General features: G+C 41.9%; 1 protein-coding gene across 1 annotated transcript in view; it reads right to left on the bottom strand.

Moving 5' to 3' along the window:
- DNM3 (dynamin 3) overlaps positions 1-13,823 on the bottom strand; it is a 146,442-nt gene that overhangs the window by 64,853 nt on the left and 67,766 nt on the right. The gene's annotated exons all lie outside the window — the stretch shown is intronic.

Here is a 13,823-nt window from a genome sequence, read left to right as displayed (position 1 = left end):
GGGGGGGGTTGGGCTCTTTTCCCAGGCAACTCTCAGCAAGACAAGAGGGCAGGGTCTCAAGTTGTGCCAGGGGAGGTTTAGGTTGGAGATGAGAAAGAATTTCTTTCTGGAGAGGGTGATCAGGCATTGGAATGGGCTGCCCAGGGAAGTAGTGGATTCTCCGTGTCTGGAGATCTTTCCAAAGAGCCTGGATGTGGCACTGAGTGCCATGGGCTGGGAACTGCAGCGGGAGTGGATCAAGGGTTGGACTTGATGAGCTCTGAGGTCCCTTCCAACCCAGCCAGTTCTAGGATTCTATGATAAGATGTATTTCCCAGAAGACAGCTGCAGAAATAACCTGCACCCTGCAGCCCAGAGCTCTGGGTGTGCACACAGTGTGTGTGCTGGGAGGACAGATGCAATTCAGCTTGGCTGAGCTTCAGCAGACTGCAAAACTGAACAGGCTGAGCCCCTACCTAAGAGAGAAACCATAAAAATTGGGGTGTCCATCGATGGCTCACTTTCCTAGAGAGCTCCAGCAGTGGGAAAAGCAGATTTCCAAGGCCCTTCTGGAAAAACATGGTTTCTGCTGCCTTCTTCTGCTGATACAAAAGTTATCAAACCCACTGGGGGAGTAATATCTAAAAAGTCTGGGATGGGTTTTCAACCTGCCTCTAGTTTGGCCATCTCAGAAATCATTACCCACAAAAGATGTAACTGGGTATTCACCACTCCCTCACCTGACAGCTCTGAGCTCTGTGCCAGTCTGTAGCTGTTGATCACTAGATTCTGGCTCCAGGGAACAGATTCCCTCTGAACCTTTGGGGTTCTCCCTGAAGGGAGAGTCCAGTGGCACCAGGATCTGATGAGATGCTTTGTTCTGCCACTCTTATTTACTGACAACCCAACCAACCACAGCTGAGTAAAACTAGAAACCAGTGACAAAACTATACCAAGGATTCTGATTGTATAAACAAGATTTCCACAAGCAGGAAAGGTTTATAAATGTTTGATGCCAAACTGTGAGAAAGTGTTTCTTCTGGAGCCATCAGGAAAAAGGAAATGCCTACTGCAGGCTAAGAAGTGGTTGGTATTTATTTATATGGCCTCCTACCCACATGCTGAGACAGAGCAGTTTGCAAGAAAAGGAAATCACAGGGTGCCTATGGTTGAAGCAAACAAAGGCAGCATGTCACCTATAGCACCTAGAGCCCTAAATACTGCTCCGTTCCAGCAGAAAGGTATTACTGAAATACCAAAGTGTGGCAGCAAAACCCATTGCAGTGTTCTTTTCAAGCCAAGAGGAGGGGAAAAATATAAATGGAGCATGAGTTAAATTCAACAGCAGATGAGCCCAACACCATTTTAGCCTCAGCTCAATTAGTATTATGGTATGGCAGGGCAAAAAAATGCTCCAGTCAGAAGTATTTGTGCATGTTTCCACGTTTTTCATCCTGAGAGACTGAAGGCATATGGAGCAGGGAATGTCTGAAGCCTGGGAGGAATGGGGATAGGCACACTTCTACAAGTGACGACATGCACATAACTGTGGGTCCAGTTTGTCCCCCTCAGCATTTGTTCTTTTTTATTTATAGATTTTTATTTTTATAATGGGGCAGAGAACTTAAGCGTGACATGAGGGGAAAAACCAGCACATGCTGACCTCACGTAGAGACTTTGCCTCTCTTTTTCCTCTAAAGAGCAGAGGAGAAGAAGGAAAAATAAGTGGGAGGTAGCACGGCCCATTCCTGTCTCTGTGACATGAAAAAAAAAATAAATTCCAACAGTGCACCTTGGAAAAACAAACCAACCTGCAAGCCTGGGGAGGCCTGACCAGCCTGGAGATGATGTTTCAGCACTCCTGGGTGGGTAGCACTCCCATCCCTAATGGAACAGTTCTGTTCTCTGACAGGCAAGGAGCCTGCCAGGACCTGACAGCATGATGTAAATATGCCATATTACAACTGCCCCTTCCTTCTGCACTGTTTAAAGGTACTAAAAATAAACACTGCTGAAGTCCAAAATGGCACAAGGGATGCAAAAAATACAGCAGCAGCTCCCTTCCCCCCAGCAAGGTCTCAGCACTTCCAAGCCAATGAATAGAGGCAGAAATCATTCTCTGCTCTTGGAACTCTGGAGTCTCCATCAGAACAGCAGAAGAAACCTTGGACACCACATCAGCTCTAAGGGGAAGAGAATTCCTTTGCTTCCAAGGAAAGACTGTTAAATTTCTTCAGCTTTTTCCAGTTATCAAAAGTGACTAATTTTTATTTTTTTTGTCACTAAGCACCAGCAGCACCCAGCTCAAACTCACTCCCCATTTTGTCTCCTGAGAAACAGAAGCAAAATTCATGTCAAAGCAATTCAACCATCAGAAATCCAAAGAAATGAAGCTCCCAGCTGGGAGTTCAGGCCACATTGCAGAAGGTGGAAGGAACAAAAGCTGCTTTCCAAGAGGCTTCAGCCCGTGCATCACCTGTACTGACAGGTTTCCTGCAAGCAGAGGGCTCAAGTGGGGAGGTGGCACACCAAATCCAACCACCTCCTTGGCAAAGCAGAGGCAGAAAGAAAACCAAACCAAAGATGCTGTACTGCAGTCATTTTAATGCCTGGATCACTCCCTCCCACCCCCATTTTACAGAGAGGAGCAGCAGTGGCTTCTGAAGCTGCTGAGCCAATGATCTGTATTAAAGAAAGAAGAAAAACCTAGGAGGTGTAAGGAAATGCTGCTGGTGGGCTGAAACTCTGCTTCCTCTGTTTCCTCCTGAAAAGGAAAGGCTCAGGCTGGTTTACACCTAGGAGTTGCTCTCACTGCCAGTAGAGAAGTATCTATATCTATATCTAGATATATAAATATACAGATGTATATATAAAGTGCCTATCACCATATTGATAAACACTCTTTGGAACTACTCTGTGGCAACTGATGAAAATACAAACCCTTGATGTGCCTCCTATCAACTTTTATAGTCTTCAAATTAATACCCAAGAGTTAACCAATCCAAACTTAAATATACCCAAGCTAATTTTACTGTGTTTATTGCAGTTTAATTTTCCTTCACAGTTTAGAAAGCCACACAGAAACCTCCCCTGCTTCACCACACTTAATTTTAAACCAAGACAGATAAAGCAACCACGAGGTACCTTCACATTCCTGCAGGATTTTGAAGGAAAACAGGAGCAATTATTTTGTTACAGACAACTCAGTAATGTGGGATTCTGGCCTGAATGTGCTCCTGGGTACAGCTGTAGAAAACATAATTCTAAAGTGTCTATAAAATGAAGAAGGAACTGCTTTAGCAGAGAAACAATGCATACATAAACATTCTACCATTTTCATGAAAAGTATACCAAAAGAATACTTAATCATTTGCAGATGACAAGACTATATTTCTTCTACCTAAGCAATTCTTCTCCCATCAACTCCTCCATGGCTTGTGCTGTTAATAATAAAGCACTGAAGCCAATTGCTTTCCAAAGAGTTTCTGTTCTCTGACCACTGAAATCAGACTCAAACCACCAGAGATTCTAATTCCTCAGTAAACCAACCACGTGGGTACCAGAGGAACTCTCCTGTAGACAAATGATTCCCTACGTGCTCAAGTAGAGTTTTTCAAACAAAAACTTTAGGAAAAAATGGAAAATTAGTTTCTCAGTGCCTTAGATTCCTCCACAGCCATGATGCCCTACACCATAGAATCCTAGAACTGGCTGGGTTGGAAGGGACCTCAGAGATCACCAAGTCCAACCCTTGATCCACTCCCCTCGTGGTTCCCAGCCCATGGCACTCAGTGCCACATCCAGGCTCTTTGGAAAGATCTCCAGACACGGAGAATCCACTACTTCCCTGGGCAGCCCATTCCAATGCCTGAGCACCCTCTCCCTAAAGATGCTCCTTCCCTGCTCTGTGCTGTGGGGATGCTCTGTCAGGAAAAAAATCCATCAGAGGAGGCCTGACAAGGATGAAATCCTGATAGTTAGGAACCTGAAAGGTCATTTTGAATTTGAGAAATCTGGTCTGGGAAAGCAGCCAGCAATTCCACTGTAACTGAGAGAAAGCCCCACCTGAGGAACCAATGGACAGGTTCTAGTGACCTCTTCTAGTAGGAATACTAAGTTAAAGGTTAAAAAACCCCTCATCTTAACTGTATTTTTAGCTTCCAGGACTCCCTTAAATTGCACAGAAAAAGAGAGCCTCTCGTTTATAACTCTGCCAAAATTCCCCAGTAGATGTATGAAGAAGGCAAGTTTGCTACAGAGCAAAGTGTTTCTGCTGGAAAGCTTTTCTTAAAACATTTCTCACTTTTGAGGGTGTTTCAGTTTCTAGAAAATGAATCCTAGAAAATCTGAAGCTCAGGAAGCCACCAGGTATTTTTCTTTGGGTACCCATCTGGAGAAAGCCAGTATCCCTAAGTGCTTTGTGTGTGTGTCTGTAGAAAAATAAATAATCTTCCTTGTTAAAATGAAAATTTTCAATATGCAGTGACATAATTCTGTAAGAAAGTTAAGCTGGCTCTTCCTGAGGGCAGACATCTGCCTCTGCAACACTCCTGAAGAGGCAACAAAACGCACACAGACACAAATCAGTTCATGGCATTTTCTACTTGCTTGTTATCATGAAAAGCTTTCAGCCAGCAATCAATTCCACTGAGCTGGAGATTACTGCAAAATGCATTAAGGAGTTCACGCCTGTGGCAATGGTCATTGAAAAAAATCTTGGAAAGCATCCCAGAAGTATAAGACTTTTTCCAGACATCCGAGAGAAACTGTGCTGTGACAGAGCTCCTGGTGTCAAGTCTTCTGCCCCAACACCCCTCCTTTTTTTTTTTTTTCTTTTATAGCAGTATTTTTGTGAAAGAGGTACATTTCAGCTTTGCTTTTCTTTAAGCAAGCCAAGCTACTTGGGTCATGGAAACCATTACCTTCTGGGACAACTGTCTGAAGGTATCTCCTTCCTTGCTCTACAGTTGTATCAAAATAAAAAATATAAAACTAGTTGAATTACTACAAAAGCCTGAAAAACCTCCCTGCTTACTCTATCCTACCAACATTTGTGGTTTTGTAAAGTACAAAAAAGTAGCCCTGTGGTTGTTCCTCTATTAAATAAGCAAAGAAACCAGAATACCCCATAATCACCAAGCATTATTTCTACTTTATTATCAAGGACACTGCCCTCAGATGCCATGTGCCATAGGCCATCAAATCATCAAGGGAATGAATTTAAAAACGTGTCTCAGAGTTTGACAAAAGATATCCTAAGATGATTCCAATGGTGTGCAGGAAAACCTGTAACCCTCTGCCCTTGGAAATTAGTAGCTCTCTGCTTGAAGCCTGCTTAGAAACATTAATCAGGAAGACTGAATCCATGAAACTGTCCTGGACTAAAAAACTCCTGAAATTCAGAGCCAAGGTTGTTTCTCAGACTAACCTTGTCTTGGACAACCTCTGTAACCCTCTAATGACAGAGTTTGCTTCTCAGTGTACACCCCCTGCCCCAGTAGGTACCCAAATGTGAGTAGGGATTGCAAAATTTATTAATTGAACTCCAAAAAAGGAACCTGAAAAGCCATGGGAACGTGGAGGAAAAGGTTGGCAGGACACACAAGACATCATGAAACTGTTGAACCTTAGAAACAAACAAGAACCAGAGGAACAGCAGGAAGAGTGAGCTCAGAGCAACCTTCCAGTATCTGAAGGGGCTACAAGAAAGCTGGGGGAGGGCTTTGGACATGGGGGGGTAGGAAAAGGACAAGGGGAAATGGATTAAAACTTGAAAAGGGGAGATTTAGGTTGGACATGAGGAAGAAATTCTTTCCTGTGAGGGTGGTGAGCCCCTGTCCCAGGTTGCCCAAGGAAGCTGTGGCTGCCCCATCCCTGGCAGTGTCTCAGCCCAGGTTGGATGGGGCTTGGAGCACCCTGGGCTGTGGGAGGTGTCCCTGCCCATGCAGGGGTTGGAGCTGGATGAGCTTAAAGGTCCCTTCCAACCCAAACCAGTCTGTGCTTCTAAGAGATGCCACATCAAAGCATTCTTTAAAGCTCTAGTAAAAAGCAACTGCAAGGTGCTGGGCATAGAGTTAGATTACTACTGGCTCCTTCCACCAGGTTGCTGTGTGTGTGCAGGGGAGCTGCAAACATGCAGGTTCTCAACCGGCCAAGTGCTGCTCACTCACAGCAGCTCCTCCCTGATAACCCTCAGCTGGTTTTGCATGTGGTTTTTGCACAAGTACCCTGAAGGACACTTGACAATCCCAACTGTGCCACTCAGCTCCTCAGACATAAAACTTCACAGGAAACAGAGCTCTTGTTCCAGTATCACCCTAAGGGAAGAGTCCATCAAGGTTACAGCATCCCTTAGCAACACAACTGAAATGGAGGGACAAATTCTACTGCTTGGCAGCCACAGCTTCCTTGGGCAACCTGGGCCAGGGTCTCACCACCCTCAAATTAAAGATTTTCTTCCTAGTGTCCAACTAAATCATAAATAACATCCTGATTTAAAATTAAAAAATATCCTTAATTCTTTTTCTACTTTTCACTGTATCTCTTCCAATCCAAACTAGTGCCAAGCTTTGTTTGTTCTCACTTTGACATTTGAAAATATGTAATTTCTGCTCTGTATAAAATCACATCATCTCTAAAGAATTCCAGCTCTCCCTTGCCTGGCTTCCTGCAATCAAGTTTCATTCTGATTCATACCTAACACTCTCTTTTATTCCACCCTGTTTGCTTAGGGGCAGAAAACACAAATGGAATATACTATTGTATAGACTACAAGTTGTGTTAAGATGACAAACACCTGCAATCACTTAATCATCTCTCAAGATGCTGTCATCTGGGACTCCCCGAGAACACAGTTAGGGAAGGAAAGCTCTTTCCTAAGGAAAAAACCCACCTCTGCTCAATGATCAAAACACCTGGAAGAATTATCTTGATCATTTTAATTGGGCAGCTTGGATAGTTATTGAACTGATATTATGAACTGATATTATGCAAACAAGATTTGGAATAGTCAATAAACAAGGTGCCACTTTTGTCCCTATCAGAACCATTTATGACAACCTCAGCTGTTCCAAAGGACCCATAAAACCTTAGGAAGTCTCCAGGAGTTTCAGAACTGGTAACAAACTGTGACAGTGCAAGAGGTAATGATATTATCACAAAGGCAGAAAAGGCAACAAAAAGGCCTAGTGAAATCTGAAAGTTGGAACATGAAAAAAAAAACCCAATACATTTTTATACTCTAGAGTTGTATTACAGATAACAAAGGTAACACCTCTGCTCCTCTGGAAGAAAGGGGAATATTTATTAGGCAACAAAGCACTTCTTCAAATGGTGCTCATCAATTCTGACTCAAAATATTGTAGGTTATTAATACACTGGGCTTCACCTTGCAGGAGAGTGGATTTGTAAAGAATCACTCCCAATACTTCCACCAGTTCTACGTAACACGGACACACGGCACTGAATTCCCAGACAGTCAGTCCAGGTTCTGGGCAGGAAACCAAATTCCATGATTTTTTTTTTTAAACATTATGTCAAAACACTCCTAATGCTCCTTACTTGTGCTCTGAAGGATTTACTCCATTACTCCTTCATCTCATTAGCTTTTGGAGATACTGCAACCAACAGGGAACTGCTGCTGGGATGAAGTGTATCCCAACTGGTCCTGACACTGAGGTTTCCTTCAAGGTAAAAGTAACAACAAAAACTCAAGCAAAAAGGAGATAAATAATCTGTAAATACAGGCATAAACTTGTGTTTAGTAAGGAATCTCTAATACTGAAACAAACTGTCTTGTCCTCATTTTCCACAGAGAAATTCATTCTACAACTGATGATGGAAACTGAATTTGTACAGCTGAGCATTAGTGCTGTAAAGCATCTCATTAGGAGTCCTCATTTCATACACAGTGCTTCCTAACATCAGAGAGAATTTTTAATCTGTTCTAAAGTAATGAAAAACACTTCAGACAAACATTTTTCCCCCCTCGTTTTCAAGGCACTCAAAGACAAAGCAGGGAGCACACCGTAATGCAAAGCTGTCTGTGCAACAAAACCTTTCAAATACAACAGAAAACAAAGAAAATATTTCAGTAAGTCCTCCCTCTGCCCCTCAAAAGCCTCAGAAATACTGAAATAAAGTATTCATTAAAATATTCCAAGTCTGCCTCATATTTAAATATCATATTAAGCAACTTGATTTTCTGTAACCCCTTTTTTACATTTACATTGCCCAAACTGAATGTATATTTTAATTATTTTTCTCAATCCATTCATTTTGCTAAAATAACATTTTATTCCCCTTTGAGAATATTCCCAAGATTGTCTGGCAACTGAAATTTATTTTCAATGTCTAACACTGGGTTACATTGAAATAGTTTGAAATTATGTGGGGGTGATACTAATGTATTACCAACCTAGATAATGATTGGTAATTCACAGGGAAAATAAAAAAGAATATGGCAATAGACAAGGCTAAGAATTATTGCTAAAAACACAAAATAAAAAATCCTACCAAAACCATGTGCTGTAAACCTGGACAATTTACAGTTAAAAGAAATTCACAGTCCCTACTGGGAACAGAATAGCTCAAATCTATTGCAACCTGCCCTGAAACTGCACTTCAGAAATGGGGAAGGGAAGAACCTAATTCAGGCAGGGGGAAAAAAACCCCACTTGTGTCTAAGAACACAAAAGTAAGGTTTTAAAAATCACATTGATTTTTGGGAGCCTTGCCAGGTAAACTCCAACTCCCCTTCCTTCCCCCCCAGTCCCTTCCAGTTCCCTTCTCACCTCTTGTGTCTCCTGCTGAAGGCATCTGGCTTGAAAAGTGATTTTAAAGCTAGGAACTACAGAAATGGAAGAATCACTTCAGCCATGGACTCAGAGCATGGGGAGAGTCTGCAGGGAAGGCCATGATTTGGGAAAAAAGCAACTGCAAGATGTGGTTTCAGTCTTACCAACCAGTTGCTACCTCCTGCTTCAAGGTGAAGGTGGGAACTCAGTGGCCTCTGATATTTTCAGCAAGCAGAAGCAAAACCCCAGATCCTTGCAGAACACTGGGACACCAGATTATCTTGAAGAGAAGCACATCAGGGAACTTCTCTTATGCTCATTGGAAAGAAGGAAAAATTAAATATTACAACAGTGGGAGTATTCCCCTTCATCTACAGTAATGATATGCAAATGAACATTGGAATTTAAATTCTCTGAGCTTAACACAGCCAAAAGGATCTTCATTATTTCAGTATTAGGATCATGTAGCACAGAAATTGACTGATGCCAGGTGCTGAGTTTCAGAAGAACAAATTTCCCATGAATTGGAAGGAGGCTGTAAATCCTCACTGCCCTCACACACAAACAGCACTGCTTAAAAAGAAAAAAAGCTGTTAATTACAGAATCACTACACTTGTTCCCTATTTATCCACAGCCTAACAGGGCCCTGGGGGGGAAGAATCCAGAGAGAAGGACTTGAAAGCACTTCAGGGTACCCCAAAGATGAGAATGAGAATATAAAGAATGAAAATGAGAATATAGAGATGAAATGAGGATATAGAAAGAGGTGCTGCAAACTGTGAGACCTGGTGACCTGGGAAAGAGGCTGCAGAGGTGGGAATAAGGTTAGAAAAGGGTTATGGAAAAACCTGTTGCACAAGTTTCAAAAATATCCATGGACTGCTTTACTAATGGTATATAAACTAAACAGGGGAAGCTACAAGTTTTCCATACAGCATCACAATTATTGCTTTAGCAGATCTAACAGAAACCTAGCTGAATAATTCACGTAATCAGGAAAACTGACTTTATGTTCTTGTTCAGAAAGTCAAGAGAGAAAGTAACTGGGAAAAGGTCAACTTTCCAAAAGCACAAGTATTTTTGGGGTTGACACAGGGAGAGAGATGTTCTGGAAGTTCCTGGAGGAAACTCAGGAACAAAGAACGTGTGCATCCCCATCACTGGGATCTTCAGGGATCTCTGTACTGATTCACGGTACAGGACTTGATGAAAATGAGGTATTTTAACCCAAAGAGAGATACCATTGAAAAAGAAGACCCACTACTTGGGGATCCTACTCTTAGCCTCCAGTATTGAATCCTTCTTTCCCAGAGCTCTTCACTAAGAAGCCCAAGAAGCAGTAAAGATTTTTCCCATTAGATGTGAGGAGGGGAAAATGAAGTCCAAGGAAATGAAGCACTGGTGCAAAGTGCTAATTCAATAACCCCCTGCCCCTTCTTTCAGTTCTCTCAAGGTCCTCTGGCTTAAAATAAAAAGAATAAAACTCTGCAACTAATGTGTGCAAACCTCCTATATTTACATTACACAGAATGAACAGAAAAGTGCTTGAACTGAGCCCTGCTCTTTGCTCTTGAGACTGCAGCAAGCACCTTTCCAACATGCAATCTCTATCAAACACACAGATTCTCATATATTTCTCTACTTTAGCATCTTCTAGGCCTGCAGCCACAAGCTCCTTCTCTCCAGAACTGCTTTTTGGAAGCCCCAGCTCTCATGCCCTGCTCCTTAGGAAGGTGCTCAGAGGGCTGGGTTAGATGGAGCTTGGCAGAGGTGCCTGCAACAGAGGCACGAGACAGGGGGTCTGGTGAAAGAACTAAAAAATTAAATAAAATGGGCTGAAAGGCAACAGCACCCCATGTGTGGGCAGCACAAGAGCAGCCAGACTACAGAATAAACTGAGTTTTCAAACCAAAGCCAGAGAATTGTCCAGCAGGCAATGACAAAGCCACTGAGCAGGAGATGCAATCTCTAGAAGCCCTTAATTTTCCAGAGGAAAGGTCTAAGGTCTGCATAGTGCTCTGCTTCAAATAAAAGGGGTCACAGGGCAATCCCCACACCTTCCTTCATCCCCTAAATCTGGAGCTTAGCCCTGGGCTGGTTACTCAGCTTTGCCTTTGGTAGGGTTGGGTGTTGGGCCACCATCTCAGTGGCAACTAATCTGCAAAAAAAGCCTCATTTCATGTGTCTTGCATGAAGGCAGAGGAACACATGCTCTGTACACAGCAAAGCAGATCATCACCCAAACACTGGAGAAGGTAGAATTCTACATTTCATGTCATATGTGAAAAGAAAGTGTTAATCCCAAATGAAAACTTGCTATATAAACCATCCTTAAATTGTTGAGATAATTTTTTTCAGAAGCAGAGAGAAACACAGCTCTGAATGTTTGAAGTCATTGTTCACATTTTGACCTCAGCTGCCTAAAGGCACTTGTTCTGCTCCCCCAGTGTGGAATGCCCTCCCACCAAGCCCCCGTGTGGAATCTTCAGAGGCTATTTTGGAAAAGCAGAATAAAAAGGCATTTCTTCCTGGGGTTTGCTGTTGTTAGCAGCACAGCTCCCTGACCACCTCTGTGGATGCCTAAAGTTTCCATAGTTTTTCATCCAGATGGGATTTCTTGTATGTAGTTACCCAGTGCAAAAATCTAACTGGAAATTGATCATTTTCAACAAGAAGGCAAAGGAGCAAGCAGGCTTCTCTTTATGTAAGGATGCAGTCATCTTCACAGCAGAAAAAAGGAAAAAAAAAATACTATTTCCACGAGGTTTACTGCAAATTTATTACAGCAATTAAACTGCCCAGTGGATCTCTGTATCAACTTATTTCCAGATTCCAAACCAGATGTAAAAACCATCTCTCAGTTAATTTGATTATTCTGACTTGGGTAGAATATGTAGAAACAGATATTTTGGCAACTGGTTGCTAATGAGCTTTCCTAACTGTTTAAAGCTGTTCCTGCAATGCTTTTCCTTACAGTATTTACAAGACAAAAAACCAGCGATTTAAAAACAGTGAAAATCATTGCCCTTCCTGCAGCAGAAAACACCAACTTCATCTCTTTGGTGCAGAAAAAGGTTTCTAAAGCTTCCCAGGAATCCACTTTCTCGCTGGCCGTTATTGCAGTTTTTTTATTTTTCAGCTGTAGAGCAAAAGCTTAGTAAATAAATTAACTAAAGGCTTAGTAAACCTTCTACACTGAAATTCCCATCCCTCTACTCCACCCACCAGGCCTTCTAAGGTTACCAAATCTCTGCAGAACTTTTAACCCATTGCTGAGTGCTGGCATTTAAATCCTCAAGCAACTTTTGTTTTGCTTTATGCATTTCATAAGCACTCTCAATAAATATGAATTAATAAACGGAAAGCCTTAAGTGAAGATGCACAATGTGTTAATGAGAGCTTGAAGTCACAGACACATTAATTCAATATTTTCATTTAAAACAACCAAAACTAATGATGCATGCAGTGGGAGAAGGTTCTACCTGTTCCTCTCAGCACCCAGCTACCATTTTGTAGCTTTAAAATTCATTTTGTAGGTTTGTGAACATTGTTTTCTCCAACATAAACAGAAGATGAAATCTAACAACTGACTTCTGCATTTCCTCTGTGGAAGCTGATGAACAGGAGCTGCTTTAGACACACTTCCTTCCAGAGCAGGAATTCAGTGTGATTCCAGGAATCCTTTCCTATGGATGCCCCCAGCTGCACTAGAAAAGACAGAATGACTCCATGCAAGGAAAATAAAGCTTCATAAAGCCAAATGCTGCCCAACCATCTGCTGGAGGGACTGCAGTATTCCAGTAGATTTAGACCCTCTTTAGCATCTGGCACTTCTGCTCCCACAAACACTGACCTGATGCAGGACAGGAATGTTCAAAATGCTGTCAAATACAAAATGTTAAAAGCAGAGATTATTTTTTTCCCCCTTAGCTCTTGCATTAAAGTTTTGTTCACATCCAGCAGGCAACAAAATCACAGACTGAAATCTGGTTTTGACAGATCTTGTGCTTGGAATGCCAGGCTATAATTTGGTTGCCTCAATTAATAGAAAATGGCTCCCCAAAATCATGTTATTATTTAAAACTACTGGAAGAAACTACCTGAATATCTAATCTCAGCAAAACAACTAAAATAAGCAAATAACAAAATGTTTCAGCCACAAAACCCCCCCAACACTGTAGTTATTAGGTTGGTTACTTGTGGTTAGAGAGAACTCAGTAATATTCTGATTACTGCTAAAAATATACATTAAAATGTATATGATGGAATGGGAACAGAAGAAGGCAGGCACGTCTGTGACATGCAGATACTGTCACCCTCCTGCTAAACTCCAGGCCAGTAAGAGAACCATTATCATCACTTTTATCATTATCCAGTATCCATCATCACCATTACCCCATCATTGTGGGAGCATTAAGAATACTCCAAACTGGCCCAGTAAAACCAGGACATTTCTTGTCCTAAGGGCTAACAATCCTTAGCACCTTGCCTAAAAGCCTGGAGCTCATCTGGCAGCCTTCCAGTAATCTGCTTTTTCCTCTGCTGTTGCAGCTAGAGCCTGTTTCAAAGGCTTCAAAACTATCCCATGGCAGGAAAAGGAGGTTTCTCTACAAATGGCTCACTGGTTTTGCAAACTTAGATATGTTGTGAGGTTTTTGTTTTGGTTTGTTTCCCTATTATCATTTAATCGTTAAATTCTTACTAAAAATCTTAAGGAGAAAACCCATTGAAGAAAAATCTCCAATGTGATGCTGCAGCTCCCAGAATACTGAATTGTTTGGTCAGGATATTTTTGCTCTTTAAATCTGAATTTAAAACCAGCCCATCAGGTTGTTTTTTAGCAACAGCACAATGTTGATTTAACCAGAACAGCTCTAATAAAAAAATGAATGTTATCTCTTTTAAGTATTTAAACTTACATCAATGGAAAAAAATGCTCAAGTGGTAGTTTTCACAGGAAGTGAAGAGAAACCTGTGCTCTGGTGTTTGATGACATTGCCTTTGGTGGCATCCTGCACCTACGAATCTGTCCACCATGAAAACAAACA

The sequence above is a fragment of the Calypte anna genome, chromosome 8 (genome assembly GCF_003957555.1).
Source record: "Calypte anna isolate BGI_N300 chromosome 8, bCalAnn1_v1.p, whole genome shotgun sequence".
Classification (NCBI taxonomy): Eukaryota; Metazoa; Chordata; class Aves; order Apodiformes; family Trochilidae; genus Calypte; species Calypte anna.
This window is presented reverse-complemented; position numbering and strand designations above follow the sequence as displayed.